We start from the raw sequence: 13,644 nt of genomic DNA on the forward strand, positions 1-13,644 counted from the left end.
TACTCTTTTGCTTTTGCACATTCTGAATCACATGATATGATGACTGTTCATCTTTTTATATGCTTTGCTGATAAGCTTTAATCTGCATATTCATGATGGGGGTAATAAAATTCAGTTGTGAGGAAGAACCTAAGATGGCGGCTAGGAGAGACAGGGGAAAAAAACACCTCCATGAAAAATACTAGATAAAAGCCAGAAAGTGACCTAGAACACCAGTTGCAGCAATGCACCAGCTAGACAAGGTCTGCTAAATCCACCGGGACCGTGCACTTGGTGAAACCGGAAGCCTGCGTTCTGAAATGAGTGAGTAAGCCTGCTGAATATCCAGCAGCCATGCTGTGGTGTGGGGAAACTGTGGGTTGGTGTCTGGAGGAGGACTAGTTCTTTTTTTAAAAAAAAAAACAAAAGCAGCTGCAGACACAGCAGCGAGAACCGCACAGGGAAGCGTGGCAGGAATGGGCTGTGCAAAAGGCCTCAATATCTGGCATGGAAGATAGCCTTTCACGCACCCGCTGCTAATTGTCTTGAAGTGAGGCAGGCAGAGGTGAGCCGAAAGGGGAAAATAACCATGCCCCTTGTAGCCATCTTCCCGGCGGGCTGGGAACACTCTTGCCTGGTGCTGGAGCCACAGCCCAGAGCCACGCCAAAAAACCCAGTGTGACAGAAAGTGTTTCCAGCAACACACACACACGCCACAATATCGGGCGTGGACAATAGCCTTTCGCGCATCCACAGATAAGTGTCCCAGACCTGGGAAGGCGGAGCTGTGCAAAAAGGGGGAAATTAACACACCCCATACACCTATCCTTACAGTAGGCTGGGAACGCACCTACACGGCCTGGCGGCCCAGAACTTCCCTTGAGGGACGGTGCACATTGTGATGTAGCACAACCTTCCCTCAGCAGAGGCCCTAGAAGGGCACAGCTTGGAAGAGGGACCCACTCAGAAATCCCAGGGACCATAAGCCAATACCAAGGACTTGTGGGTCAGCGGCAGAGACAATCTGTGGCAAGACTGAAATGAAGGTTTAGACTCTTGCAACAGCCTTAAATCTCCAGGAACACCTGGGACGTTTGACTATTAAAGCTGCCTACCCTCCCTAACTGCTCAGACACACGCCCCGCAATCAGGGAGAACAGCACCAACAACACACCCAAACTTGGTGCACCAACTGGACCCCACAAGAATCAGACCCCCACCACCACAAAGACAAAGTTGGGGAGAACTGACTTGAGGGGAGTAAGTGACTCGTGGATGCCATCTACTGGTTAATTAGATAAAGTGTATGCCACCAAGCTGTAGATTTGAAAAATTAGAGCTTCATCTTTGAATAATCCTACATATACTAAAAGAACCCTATCAAGTAAAGTAAATGCCAAGAGGCCAAAAACAACAGAAAATCTTAAAGCATATGAAAAAACCAGATGATATGTATAACCCAAACCCAAATACCCAAATCAAAAAATCAGAGGAGACACAGTACTTGGAGCAATTAATCAAAGAACTAAAGACAAACAATGAGAGCATGGCACAGAATATAAAGGACATGAAGAAGACCCTAGAAGAGCATAAAGAAGAAATTGCAAGAGTATATAAAAAAATAGAAGATCTTATGGAAATAAAAGAAACTGTTTACCAAATTTAAAAGATTCTGGATACTCATAGTACAAGACTAGAGAAGCTGAACAACGAATCAGTGACCTCAAGGGCCACAGAATGGAAAATGAAAGAACAAAAGAAAGAATGGGGAAAAAAATCAAAAAAATTGAAATGGACCTCAGGGATATGATAGATAAAATAAAACGCCCAAATTTAAGACTCATTGGTGTCCCAGAAGGGGAAGAGAAGGGTAAAGGTCTAGAAAGAGTATTCAAAGAAATTGTTGGGGAAAACTTCCCAAACCTTCTACACAATATAAATACACAAAGCATAAATGCCCAGCGAACTCCAAACAGAATAAATCCAAATAAACCCACTCCAAGACATATTCTTATCAGACTGTTAAATACTGAAGGGAAGGAGCAAGTTCTGAAAGCAGCAAGAGAACAGCAATTCACCAAATACAACGGAAAGAACATAAGACTAAGTAGGGACTATTCCAGAAGAAGACAGTGGCATGACATATTTAAAATTCTGAGAGAGAAAAATTTCCAACCAAGAATTCCTTATCCTGCAAAGCTCTCCTTCAAATTTGAGGGAGAGCTTAAAATTTTCACAGAGAAACAAATGCTGAGAGATTTTGCTAATAAAAGACCTAACCTACTTCAGATACTAAAGGGAGCCCTACTGACAGAGAAACAAAGAAAGGAGAGAGAGAGATGGAGAAAGTTTCAGTACTAAAGAGATTCAATAATGGTTCATTAAAGGACAATAAGAGACAGGGAAAAAATATATCTGACAAACATAAACAAAAGGATAGGATGGCTGATTCAAGAAATGCCTTCACAGTAATAACGTTGAATGTAAATGGATTAAATTCCCCAATTAAAAGATATAGATTGGCAGAATGGATCAAAAAATATGAACCATCAATATGTTGCATACAAGAGACTCATCTTAGACATAGGGACACAAAGAAATTGAAAGTAAAGGATGGAAAAAATATTTCATGCAAGCTACAGCCAAAAGAAAGCAGGAGTAGCAATATTAATCTCAGATAAAATAGACTATAAATGCAAGGATGTCATGACAAACAAAGAAGGCCACTACATAATAATAAAAGGGCAATTCAACAAGAAGAAATAACAATCATGGTGCCACAAAATACATGAGACCAACACTGGCAAAACTAAAGGAAGCAACTGATGTTTCCACAATGATTGTGGGAGACTTCAACACATCACTCTCTCCTACAGATAGATCAACCAGGCAGAAGACCAATAAGGAAACTGAAAACCTAAACAATCTGATAAATGAATTTGATTTAACAGACATATATAGAATATTACATCCCAAATCACCAGGATACACATTCTTTTCTAGTTCTCACAGAACTTTCTCCAGAATAGACCATATGCTGGGCCATAAAACAAGCCTCAATAAATTAAAAAATATTGAAATTATTCAAAGTACATTCTCTGACCACAGTGGAATACAATTAGAAGTCAATAACCGTCAGAGACTCGGAAAATTCACAAACACCTGGAGATTAAACAACACACTCCTAAAATAAATGGTTTATAATGTAGAATGTAGGGGAACTAGTGATAGAGAGCAATTAATGAAGGGGAAATGATAACCCAGTAAGAACAGATAAGTTATCATAGGTAAATTTAATGTTCTGGGAATGCCCAGGAATGACTATGGTTTGTTAATTTCTGATGGGTATGGTAGAAACAAGTTCACAGAAATGTTGCTATATTAGGTTATTTTCTTAGGGTACAGTAGGAGTACGTTGGACTCCCTTGTTAGGGTTTGTTTGAAATGTTTTTTTAATTGTGTTTAAAAAAAAATTTTTTTTTGATATAGTAGATTTAAAAAAAAGTTAATTAAAAGAAAAAAAATGAAAAAAATATGCAGAGCCCCCTTGAGGAGCTGGTGGAGAATGCAGGGGTGTTGGGATCCCACACCTCGATGGTTGCTGATGTGCTCACAGACATAGGGGACTGGTGGTTTGATGGGCTGAGCCCTCTACCACAGGACTTGCCCTTGGGAAGACTGTTGCTGCAAAGGAGAGGCTAGGCCTCCCTATAATTGTGCCTAAGAGCATCCTCCCGAATGCCTCTTTGTTGCTCAGATGTGGCCCTCTCCCTCTAGCTAAGCCAACTTGGCAGGTGAAATCACTGCCCTCCCCCCTACCTGGGATCTGAAACACAGGGGAGTGAATTCCCCTGGCAACGTGGAGTATGACTCCCAAGGAGGAATCTGGATCTGACATCGTGGGATGGAGAACATCTTCTTGACCAAAAGGGGGTTGTGAAAGGAAATTAAATAAGCTTCAGTGGCAGAGAGATTCCAAAAGGAGCTGATAGGTCACTCTGGTGGGCACTCTTACACACAATATAGACAACCCTTTTTAGGTTCTAATGAATTGAGGTAGCTGGCAGTAGATACCCAAAACTATCCAACTACAACCCAGAACCCATGAATCTTGAAGACGATTGTGTAAAAATGTAGCTTATGAGGGGTGACAATGTGATTGGGAAAGCCATATGGACCACACTCCCCTTTGTCTTGTTTATGGATGGATGAGTAGAAAAATGGGGGAAGAGAAAAAAAACGGCACCCTGTGTTCTTTTTCACTTTAATTTTTATTCTTATTATTTTTGTGTGTGGGGTAATGAAAATGTCAAAAATTAATTTTGGTGATGAATGCACAACTATATAATGGTACTGTAAACAACTGAATGTATGCTTTGTTTTGTATGACTGCATGGCATGTGAATATATCTCAATAAATATGAATTATAAAAAAAATTTAAAAACTAAAGGAAAAATTGTGGGGGGGTCAATTTGGGTGTTCCTTTTTCACTATTTTTTTTTATTCTTACTATCACTTTTTCTGGTACAAGGGAAATGTTAAAAAAATAGATCAGGGTGATCAATGAATAACTACATGATGGTATATTTTGGATGACTGTATGGTGTGTGAACAAATCTTATCTAAAAAAAGTAAATGAACAATGGGGAGAAGAGGGGAATGGGATGTTTTGGATGTTCTTTTTATTTTAATTTTTCTTTGATTCTTTGGAGTAATGAAAATCTTCAAAGTTTGATTGTGGTGATGAAAGCACAATTATATGACGATACTGTGAACAACTGGTTGTACACTTTGAATGATTGTATGTTATGTGATTATATCGCAATAAAATTGCATAAATATATATGTATATAAAATATGACTATACTTTGTACAAATGAAAACATCCTTACCATCTCCTCAAAGAGAAGACCCAAAATCTTGATCACTGCATCCATCTCTAGGTATGTGCTTTCCTCTTGATACCAATCTCATCTTGATAACTTACAGCATGTGGACTAAATAAACTCACCACCACCAACACACCCTATATAAAATAGGAGGGTGTGCCAGTTTGTATATATTAGGTCCCTCAGAAAAATCCATGTTCTTTGATGCAATCTTGTGAGGGCAGACATTAGTGTTGATTAGGCTGGAACCTATTGATTGAGTGTTTCCATGTAGATGTGACTCAATCAACTGTGGGCAAGACCTTTGATTGGATAATTTCCATGGAGGTGTTATCCCACCCATTCAGGGTGTGTCTTAATTAAATCACTGGAGCCATATAAAACAGCTGACAAACAGAAGGAGCTAAGAGCTGCAGCTGAGAGACACACTTTGAAGACAGCCATTGGAAGCTGACACTGACATTTTTGGGAATACCATTTGAAACGCAACCTGGGAGCAAGCAGACGCCAGCCACGTGCCTTCCCAGCAGAGAGATTTTTGGATGCCATTGGCCATCCTCCAGTGAAGGTACCTGATTGTTGATGCCTTACCTTGGACACTTTATGGCCTTAAGACTGTAACTGTTTAGCCAAATAAACTCCCTTTATAAAAGCAAAAAAAAAAAAAAAAAAAAAAAAAAAAAAAAATTCGGTTGCAGCAGTTTTCATCCATAGCTGAAACTCAGAAATCTAGATCAGTTGAAATCAAACTTTGCATAGCCCAGTTACCACATTTACAAAGTGAAGACTAACCAGTCTATTTGCAGGATGGGATTATTTGTCAAATGTTCTGTAAGTCTGTCCTTGAAGGACTAACAGAAAGTATAGTATACTCTAATCAATACATGAGGACTTTATAAGTCTTTAACTCCCATTACCATGTAATGGCAGTTATATCTGCAGTTTCCACATTAAAGAAGACCTGAGAATGTATCCCCAAGAATGAGCTTAAAATACAAGACTGCCACGTTAAACTTTGTTGATGTTAGTCCCACCCGAGAGCTCTATCAAAGTGCCGGCTGTAAATGTAACTTGAGAGTCTCCATTATAATTAAATATTTTGAATTAATTGGGCCAGCTTTTGAAATGATGGTGCCACATTTAAAGTAGGGTATGTTTTCATATATTGTGGTTTGCCATTTAATGAATGAAACACACACAAGGAAAGAAGACATTAGAACTTTACATCTCAGTACCAGTTACCCTATTAATTTCAATTTTCTTTTCTTTATAAAACCCAAACTCCGTCACTAGGGTCATTTTTACCTGCTTAGCAGCATAGGGAACAATTTGGTGACTTTGTGGGGTTTTTTTTGTTTTTTGTTTTTTAATTCAATTTTATTGAGATTGTTCATATACCATACAATCATCGAAAGTGCACAATTGCCCACAGTAACATCACACAGCTGTGCATCCATCACCACAATTAAATTTTTTTTCAAATTTTTAGAACATTTTCATTACTCCAGAAAAGAAATAAAAACAAAAAAGGAAACTCAAATCCTCCCATACCCCTAACCACCCCCCTCCATTATTGACTCATAGTATTGGTATAGTATATTTGTTACTGTTGATGAAAGAATGTTAAAATACTATTTTAACTGTAGTACACAGTTTGTAATAGGTATATTTTTCCCTATATATCCCTCTATTATTAACTTCTAGTTATAGTGTCCTACATTTGTTCTAGTTCATGAAAGAGATTTCTAGTATTTGTACAGTTAATCACAGATATTGTCCACCACAAGATTCACTGTTTTACACATTCCCATCTTTTAACCTCCAACTTTCCTTCTGGTGACATACATGACTCAAAGCTTCACCTTTCTACCACATTCACACATCATTCAGCACTGTTAGTTATTCTCACAATAACATGCTACCTTCACCTCTGTCCATTTCCAAACACTTAAGTTCAACCTAGTTAGGCATTCTGCTCTTAATAAATAACCGCTCCCCTTTCTTTAGCCTCATTCTATATCCTGGTAACCTATATTCATCTCTATGAGTTTACATATTATAATTATTTCGTATCAGTGAGACCATACAATATTTGTCCTTTTGTGTCTGATTTATTTTACTCAATATAGTGCCCTCAAGGTTTCTTCATCAGCCTGTTTTTTTTTTTAAGATGATTTTGTTCACACACCATACATTCTGTCCTAAGTCAACAATCGGTGGTTTCCTATATAATCACGTATTTATGCATTCGCCACCATCACCACTATCTATATAAGGACATCTTCATTTCTTCCACAAGGAAGGAGGAAGAGTCAAAGAAGGTAGAGAGACAAAAGAAAAAGAAAGAAGAAAAATGACAGCTAAAAAGCAACAAAAATAAAGATAGAATTGAATATATAATATTTCATTGTATATTGAAAGTACAATAAAAGTCAGACAACATCACCAATGTGAAGAGTTCCATACCCCTCCCTTATATCCCCTTCTTATAGGCATTTAGCTTTGGTATATTGCCTTTGTTACGTTAAAGGGGGTATAAAACAATGTTTCTGTTAACTATAGTCTTTAGTTTGCACTGATTGTATTTTCCCCCAATACCACCCCATTTTTAACACCTTGCAAGGTTGACATTCATTTGTTCTCCCTCATACAAAAAAAATATTTGTGTACTTTATCACATTTGTTGAGCACTCTAGGTTTCACTAAGTTATACACTCCAGTCTTTATTTTCCTTCTTTCCTTCTGGGGTCCCACATGCCCTTAACCTTCCTCTTTCAACCATATTCACAGTCATCTTTGTTCAGTGTACTAACACTGTTGTGCTACCATCACCCACAATTGGGTTCCAAATGTCTCACTCCTGTCTTTTCCTGTCTGTAGTGCTCCCTTTAATACTTCCTGTAGAGCAGGTGTCTTGTTCACAAACTCTCTCATTTTCTGTTTGTCAGAGAATATTTTAAGCTCTCCCTAATATTTGAAGGACAGTTCTGCCGGATATAGGATTCTTGGTTGGTGGTTCTTCTCTTTCAGTATCTTAAATGTATCACACCACTTCCTTGCCTCCACGGTTTCTACCGAGAAATCCACACATGGTCTTATCAAGCTTCCTCTGTATGTGATGGATCATTTCTCTCTTGCTTTTTCAGGATTCTCTTTGTCTTTTAACGTTTGATAATCTGATTATTAAGTGTCTTGGTGTAAGTCTACTCAGATCTATTCTGTTTGGGGTATGCTGTGCTTCTTGGATCTGTAATTTTATGTTGGATCTGTAATTTTATGTCTTTCATAAGAGATGGGAAATTTTCATTGATTATTTTCTCTATAATGCTTCTGCCCCTTTTCCCTTCTCTTCTCCTTCTGGGACACCTATGACATGTACATTCATGCACTTTATGTTGTCATTCAATTCCCTGAGACATTGCTCATATTTTTCCATTCTTTTCTCTATCTGTTTTTTGTGTGTAGGATTTTAGGTGCCTTGTTCTCCAATTCCTGAATGTTTTCTTCTGCCTCTTGAGATCTGCTGTTGTATGTCTCCATTGTGTTTTTCATCTCTTGTGTTGTGCCTTTCATTTCCATAGATTCTGCCAGTTGTTTTCTCAAACGTTTGATTTCTACCTTATGTTCGCCCAGTGTTTCCTTTACATCCTTTATCTTTTTTGCCTCATCTTCTCTGAACTCATTGATTTGGTTTTTGATTTGATTTAGCATATTTCTTTGAAAATCCTTAACTGATTGTTTCATTAAAGTGAAACAATGTCTCAACTGTATCTTAATTGAGGTGTAAGTTTTTTCCTTTGACTGGGCCATATCTTTGTTTTTCCTAGTGTGAATTGTGGTTTTCTGTTGTCTAGGCATCTGGTTTCCTTGATTATCCCAATCAGATTTTCCCAGACCAGAACGGGCTCAGGTCTCAGAAGGGGGCAATATTCAGTATCAGGTTTCCCTAAGAGTGTGTCTAAGAAGATTGACAGACTTTCCCGTGAGGCCTCTAGCAGTGCTTTTCCTAACCTGCCCAGCAAGCGGTGCCTGTCGGTCTGTCACTTCCCACTGGTGTAAAGAGGTGTGGCCCCTTTAGTTTTCAGGTTAAGTTGTTTCTGGATTGATTGTTTTCCCCCAGGCCTTGGGGTCTGAGTTCTGAAGGGAGGGCAGGCACTTGAGCTGGGCCCCACCTCCTTCTTCTTTGGGAAAGCACACCCTCTAGGAAGTTATCTTCTGCATTTGAATAGCTGCTTTGTGTCTCTGACTCTGCCAACTCCACCTGTCTGGGTTAGAGTGCTGTAAAGTGAAAATGGCTGAGGTTCTCTATGCTGAGCCATTCAGGTTGAGAGAGGGATAAAGGGAGAAAAAGCCCCCTTTCAGAGACAGCTTCGCCCATTGGCCAGAGACAACAACTGGTCTCCTGGGCTCCTTTTCCAGGACACAGGTGCCCTCCAGCTCTCTAAGGTCAGTCTCTAAAAGACTCCATAATTTTTTCCTTTTTTAAATTAATTTTCTGTCTGTCAGCCCCACCTCCTCTCTACTGGAAGCAACCTCAGGGTACTTTGCTATGTGTTAGGGGTTTGTCTTTGTTTGTAGCTTGTATTCAGCAATCCACATTTGTTAATTAAAACCCAAGCTGGAGCTAGGCTGAGCTATATTCGCTGGCTCCAGGACTGCTACTTTCTCCTACAATGAGGTCTTGCAGCTCAGTGTGCTTTGGGTGGAGGGGGCTCCTGGCACAGTTTGGCAGTTTTTACTTACAGATTTTATGCTGCAATCTCAGCCATCCCACCCAATCCAGGTTGATATACAATGTGTAGACAGTCACAGTTGTCACCCAGCAGCTGTTTCAGATTGTTTACTAGTTGTTCCTGGTTGTTTATTATTTGCTCTGGGGGAGTAACTAAATTCCACACCTCTCTATGCCGCCATCTTGCCCCTGCCAATTCTACTTAGTGTTTTTGAGAGTACCATTCTCTTAAAGTGCCAGTGTTAAAATAGTGTTCTTATAATTTTACACACTTTTGTGATGGTGTACTGTTTTGTAATATTATTTGACTTTTGGATTCTTTCCATTTGCATTTGTTTATGTATGATTTCAAGAGGAATACTGAACATCTGAGTCCTGGATAATACTAATAAACTAATAGTTGAAGTTTTTTTTTTAAAAAAATAGGTACTAGATGATGTGATTGTGATTCTATCAGTGGGATCGTTTGGGTAAAAGCCAGACTGTTTAAGAAATTTGGCAATGATGAGATGCTTATGAAGGAGGACATGAGATTAAAGGAAGCTAGCTGCTTGCCTGCCTCCAATGCCCCCCCCCCCCAGTAGAATGGGCATAACTCTATCCTGGCATTTATCACACTGTATTATAGTCTTTATCTGTCTGCATCAGCCATTCATTGTTTTCTCCCTGAAGAAAGGGACTCTGTCTTCTTCCTTTTCCAGGATACTAAGCATACTGCTTGACACAGCATATGCTCCATAAGTGTTTAAGAAATGAATTACTTATAGGATGAGAGGGCGGCAAAGAACAAATATCAAAAATTAAAAAAAAAAAAAAAGAAAAGCAAAAGGATAATTGGCAGAAACATTACAAAGAAAAAACGAGGATGGCTTCTTGAATTGCATATCCATCCTCACTCCGACCTCTTCATAAATGTAAAACCTAAAAGATTATCCCAGTGTGGCTTTTGCCTCAAAAGATGGTGCCTCCTGTTCTTTCTTACTGTTTCTTAAAAAGAATAGAAAAATCATTCTCCGCTTGCCACCTTCACAGGCTGTTAAATAGAAGGCCCTGGGTTGGAACGGATATGAGTGGTGGTACAACCTACTTGGAGACTCTGAAATCCATACCGAGTGTTTCAGTTCAGTTCAACAATACCTAATGAAAACTTAACATGTGACACAAAAGCCTTGTAAGCCATGCCAAGGACAATGGATTTTATCCTATACAGGCATACTTCATTTTACTGTGCTTCAAAGACACTGTTTTTTTTTTACAAATTGAAGACTTGTGGCAACCCTGCATCAAACAAGTCTATTGGAGCCATTTTTTCCAACAGCATGTGCTTATTTCATGTCTCTGGTTCACATTTTAATTAAGGTATATACACTATTTTTTAGAATAATGCTCTTGCACACTTAATAGACTGCAGTTTAGTGTAAATATAATTTTTATATGCACCAGGAAACAAAAAATTGATACGACTTGCTTTATTGCAATATTCATTTTATTGCAGTGGTCTGGAACCAAAACCCCAGTATCTCCGAAGTCTGCCTGTAAATGATGCCATTTAAGTATTTTAAGCAAGAAAGTGTCATGGTCTGACCTGCATTTTAAATACATCAATCTACAGGATAAACTAAAATGGGAGTTTAGCTCCAAGGAAGGGAAACCTGTTAGGGACTATTAAAAAATGAAATACGAAAAAAAAAAGATACAAAAAAAGAATTAAAAAAACACAAACAAAAAAGAAATGCAATAAAAACCTAAAAACAGACAAGCAAGAGCAGGGACAAAGAAGAAAAATGAGGAATTTAAGAAATATTTAAAGGAAAAGTCAAAGACACTGAGTGGCCGACTAGATGCACAGGAAGAGGCAGTTTTCTAGCTTGGCAGATGAAGGATGCTGGTTCCATTACCTGAGATAGGAAAACTGGGTAGTCTTCAAGTGGAAGTGATGGTGATTAGTTCAGTTTTGAGCTGTTAAATTTAGATCCCAGAGAACAACCGATTGGAGATATGCAGTAGAGAGAGTTAAGTACATGAGAATGGGTTTGAGGGAGAAGGTAAAATTTTACAACACAGGCACTATTTAAAGTTAAATATTAGAAGACGCTGGTCCCACCCCATTCAAGACGGCAGAGATGCTTCAGTGCTCCATTCTTCCACAGAAGCTCTGAACACCAGCACGATCTGGAAGAAACATCTTTCTCATCCTCCAGAAAACAGTTAAAGGATTGCAGTAATACAATGAATGCCAAATAAGGCTACCTAAAAATGATAGGATCTCCTGGTGCTTTGGCTAATCCCTCCCTGATAACTCACTTGCTGGGCCTGGAGCTAGCCTCGCTCCCCATGTGGATCCCTGGCCTGGTTCTGGAGGGAGCAGCGTAACCCTCATGCACATACTAGGAGCCTGTATGTCTGGCCCAATCTGTCTGGTGGTAGCCCAAGGGACTTGCCAATCCAGTATGTGTACTGCTTGTAAAAGGCAACTCATGGAACTCTCTTACGGAACACTGTGGGAGAGCAGTCAATCATGCTCCCTGGGGCAAGGGATTGCTGACTATACAACTGTGTAATGCAGTGCCCAGGACTGAGGACACCATTTCCTAGGAAAGAGGGGACATTCAGAACTGTGTAAACAGGAGAATGGAATTCCTAGGGCCACACATGCATGCCTCAGACTAGATGCATGTGCAAAAAGGACAAGGGAGGCCACTACGCTTTGGCCTGGAGCTATTCTCTAAACTGTAAGGATAAGCTCTGAAGGAGGGCACTCACAGGTCAATTTTCAAAGACTGGCAAAGATGTTTTCTTTTTTATTCCTTCTTCTTTTTAAATTTTTTTCATTAGCTCTTGGCAATCAAGGAAAACTCTGTCATAATATCAGTTGGATACAACCTTAGGGAACAAATGCCTCAGAGTCTAAATTCCTGTAGTAATACATTAAAATAAAAAAGGAAACAGGAAGTAATGGTGAAGGCAAAAAAGAGACTAAAGCATTAGAAACCACTAACAAGGAGGACCAGACCTAGCACTTTCCAGACAAAGATATTTTTTAAATGGTCCTAAATATGCTCAAAGAGTTAAAGGAAGAAACAAAGAATGAAAGGTAATCAGGAAAATGATAGAAGAACACAAAGAGAGTATCAATAGAGAGATGGAAGTAAAAAAATTCATGAGAGGGGTTCAACAGCAGGTTGGAGCATGCAGAAGAAAGAACCAGAGAACCTGAAGATAAATAGAATAATTCTGAGAGGCAGAAAGAAGAAAGAATGAAGAAAAGTGAACAGAGCCTGAGGAACATGTGGGACATCAGAAGAAGAAAGAAAGGAGCAGGAGAATATTCAAAGAAAAAAATGGCTGAAAACTTCCCAAATTTAATGAAAGATATAAATATACATATCCAAGATCCTCAACAAACTCTAAATAGGATAAACCAAACAGATTCATGCCACGGCATATTATATTCAAACTGCTGAATGCCAGAGATAAAGAGAGAATTCTGAAAGTTGCATGGAAGAAGCATGTACAAGGGAACCTCAATAAAATTAAGGGCTGATTTCTCATCAGAACCCATTGAGGTAAGAAGTTAATAGGAGATGACATATTTAAAATGCTGAAAGCAAAAATTTGCCAACCAAGAATTATATCCAGTAAAACTATCTTTAAAATATGAAGGAGACATTAAGACATTCTCAGAAAAACAAAAGTTGATGGACTTTGTCACCACTAGACTGGCCCTATAAAAGATGGCAGAAGAGTTCTGCAGGTTGAAATGAAAGGATACTAGACAATAGATCAAAGCCACATGAAGGAAATAAAGATCTCTGGTGAGGGTAACAACATGGGTAAATAAAAATACCAGTACTGTTGTATTTTTGGTTTATAATTCCACTTTTTACTTCCTCAAGATCTAAAAGGCAAATGCATTAAATGTAATAATAAATCAGTGGTTTTGCACTTATAACATATAAACACGTAATTGTGAATAAGAACTATATAAAGATCACAGGGTGGAAGGGTATAGGAACATAGTTTGTGTACACTATTGAAGTTGA

At 38.7% G+C, this 13,644-nt stretch overlaps 1 protein-coding gene across 2 annotated transcripts in view; it reads right to left on the bottom strand.

Moving 5' to 3' along the window:
* FRS2 (fibroblast growth factor receptor substrate 2) overlaps positions 1–13,644 on the bottom strand; it is a 186,603-nt gene that overhangs the window by 23,521 nt on the left and 149,438 nt on the right. The gene's annotated exons all lie outside the window — the stretch shown is intronic.

The sequence above is a fragment of the Choloepus didactylus genome, chromosome 8 (assembly GCF_015220235.1).
Source record: "Choloepus didactylus isolate mChoDid1 chromosome 8, mChoDid1.pri, whole genome shotgun sequence".
Lineage (NCBI taxonomy): Eukaryota > Metazoa > Chordata > Mammalia > Pilosa > Megalonychidae > Choloepus > Choloepus didactylus.